Genomic DNA, 2,986 nt, shown 5'->3' with positions numbered 1-2,986 from the left:
GGGTTCCTCAGGGCTCGGTCCTCGGGCCCGCACTGTTCAACATCTTCATCAGTGATTTGGACGAGGGGGTAAAAAGCCCTGAGCTGCCTTTTACATTTCTTGAAACTCCTTCTTTAGCACAGGTATGCCATAAGAACTTTTAAGCAGCATGTTTGCAGTTATTTATATATAGTACAAACTATGCATTAATATTAGACCAAAGTCAAATGCTCATGATTAGGCCAGGCCCTAGTAGAGTCAACAGCATTTCAAACTATGATGACTCAACTGCTCAACCCTTCTTAGCATGTGTATATACTTCAGATACCCCCCCGACAAAGGCTCCATGTGCTAATTAGCTCCCCACTCATGATCCTCCCAAAATGTATATGCAGATGAGGCAAAGGGCAGCCTGATCTGGCTCCACCTCATGAATGGCAGTATTAGGGTAGCTTGTCACATGTATTGCTAGTTGCACCTGGTTGAATGGTGAATTACAGTATTGTTAGAACTTTTTTTTCCCCTTTCTGCTTTTGGTATTCACATGGTCAGCTATAGCTTTGAGTTCACTCTTACATTGTTTTATTTTCTTTCTTATTGATGTGAAAAGGCAGCTTATGTTCTTACATTATCAACGTAGTGTCATCCCAGTTACCAGCTCAAATTAACTGAACTTGACACTAATCAAATAAATGAGAGAAATGAAATGATTGCATATGTTAATGAAAGGTGATAAGAGGGGACCAATGAGACATTCACAGTGTTTAGGCCAGGGCATGCCCAAATTAAGGCACCAGTAAAAGACCAAACTAAGATGCCCGTGTGTGATGGGTTTGTTGGAACAAAGGAATACGCTGATCAGATAGAATATGAACAGTATGATGACCGCAGGGAAACCAATCAGTGGTGCCCAGAAACAGAGTCATTGGAGGAGTGAAGTTAAAGAAAAAGCATAGAAGGGGGCAACAAAAATGTTGAGTGTGTGTCGTCATTTATCCAGCAAACAACATCTGTCTGGATTGTGCCAGCCAAAAAGACTACCCACCCTCTATTTTCATGATTGCTTACTGGCCATCTCTCTCTCTGTATAGAAACGAGTAAGATAACATTTAATGTATTAATAAAGTTAGATTTTATTTAAGTTGAGTAGTATGAGGCGTATTCCATGTTTACTCTGGGTTGATTTTGCTTTAGTGATCACTTAGCGCCATCTGATGGACAATTGGTGTGCTAACACAAGGGCTACACTAATCATGCAACAGGCTGAGTAAGGAGCTGACCGAGTGATTTTGGGTGAAATGTTTGCGGCCTGTTTATTGATGTTTGCCAGACATTTAAGGCTGGTGAAGAAACGGGAAAGAAAGGCACAGCTCAGCTGTGGGAGTGAAGAGGAAGTCAAAACATATTCAGTGGAGTGGCTTACTATGACTTGAAAAAGAGTTGGCACTGAGGGTAACTAAGCACAATGGGTACTATCATATATCTTTTTCAGATGGGCTGAAATAACCCATCCCTGTGGTAGGTTCCCATTAAGGCACTTTTCCTAGTCACTGGGGATAACTGCTTTTTTGGCATGGGGCAGCACCTGTGGAGGTAATGTAAGGTTAAATTCCCACTTTCTCTTCCAGTGGGAAAATCTTGGCTTTACATCCACTTTATGGAAATGGGAGACTCCTTCCTACCTTGCTCCTGCGGCCATATGGCTGAAGGCAAGCGAAACCCAGGGGCATCTAAACCTCAAGTCTCTGGGCTTTGATCTGCAGATAGGATGTCCACCAAATGATTTTGGAAACATCTGGAGCCCCAGGTTGGAGTGGAAGATGTTTGCCAGTAGTAGAGCCACATATGGTTCTTGAATAACTCACTGATTTGGAATTGATTGATCTTGGAACATGAAAAATTTTCCTTAAAATAAATAAATAAATAGAAGGTTTCCATCCATGGCTCAGGGGTATGGAATTGATTTGGCTCAGAACACAAAAAATCTTCCTTAAAACAAAAAAAACCCCAAACAAGTGGTAAGTTCCCATCAGTATGTTTGCCCAGTATGGGCCATGTGCTTTACAGTCATGGTCAGTTTTGTCTGCATTTCATAAATTTTATAGTTAGTTTCCATTACTAATGCAGTTTCCTGGTATGAGAAAGTAAAAAGAGAGGTTTCTTTTCTCATCCCCCTCCAACCTGCCTCCCTTGCTGAATGAGGGAGAAAACCTTGTCATACAATAAATACAGGATTGTCCTCTAAGTGGCTTTTTTTCCCCTGCTTCAGGAAGTTTTATATAGGATTCTATCCCACATTCCCTAGTGTACATTTGGTTAGAATCTGACCTTAACATTTTACAGTTTTCCCTTGGCACGCGGACAATGTTACACTATTCCTTATACTTGGGGAATTCCACAAGGAAAGTGGTAGTGTTATCCATCTGGAATGGTACAGGTAAAGATTATAATGGGGACCACTATATGTTCCTTTACTGTTGATCCAGCTGCCTGTGGAGGGTTCAGGATTGAGAGTAAGGTCGAGGGTAGAAAAGTAAGAAAAGTTTATTGACTTAACAAAAACACGCGTAGTAACAAGACAAACAATGACAGACAAGAACAATTCACGTTGGCAACTTATCGGCAGTTCCCTCTGATGCCTGATGTACAACAAGTTTCTCTTTTCACAAAGTTCAGCGAAGTCAGGTGTCCCCGATCAGTGGGAAGGATCTTGGAGTTTTGTTCTTGGCCTCCTTAAGATCCACGGACCTACTGATTCAGGTCAACAGCCAACTAATCCTTTTCACAGACCTGTATCTTCCTTCAGAATGATTTCCAGATATTCCAGCCAATTTATAGCTTCAGAATGGTACTGATAACGTACAACCACTCAGATTCTTTTTACTTCATAGATTTCATAGACATTAGGGCTGGAAAGGACCTCGGGAGATCATCGAGTCCAGCCCCCTGCCCAAAGGGCAGGAAGTCAGCTGGGGTCATAGGATCCCAGCAAGATAAGCATCCAATT

General features: G+C 41.8%; 1 protein-coding gene and 1 long non-coding RNA gene across 3 annotated transcripts in view; one reads left to right on the top strand and one right to left on the bottom strand.

Annotated features, from left to right (window-relative positions):
• The window catches only part of LOC109311037, an 18,219-nt gene extending 15,642 nt beyond the window's left edge, over positions 1-2,577 (bottom strand). Inside the window, exon 1 of the long non-coding RNA XR_002101378.1 lies at positions 2,455-2,577. This is a non-coding gene — a long non-coding RNA (uncharacterized LOC109311037). The remainder of the gene's footprint in view (positions 1-2,454) is intronic.
• Positions 1-2,986, top strand: part of DIAPH2 (diaphanous related formin 2) — a 686,654-nt gene that overhangs the window by 567,535 nt on the left and 116,133 nt on the right. The window lies entirely within an intron of this gene.

Source organism: Crocodylus porosus, unplaced genomic scaffold, assembly GCF_001723895.1.
Source record: "Crocodylus porosus isolate Cpor-Errol unplaced genomic scaffold, CroPor_comp1, whole genome shotgun sequence".
NCBI lineage: Eukaryota > Metazoa > Chordata > Crocodylia > Crocodylidae > Crocodylus > Crocodylus porosus.
The sequence above is the reverse complement of the archived record's forward strand: the minus strand, read 5'-3'. Positions and strand labels throughout refer to the sequence as shown.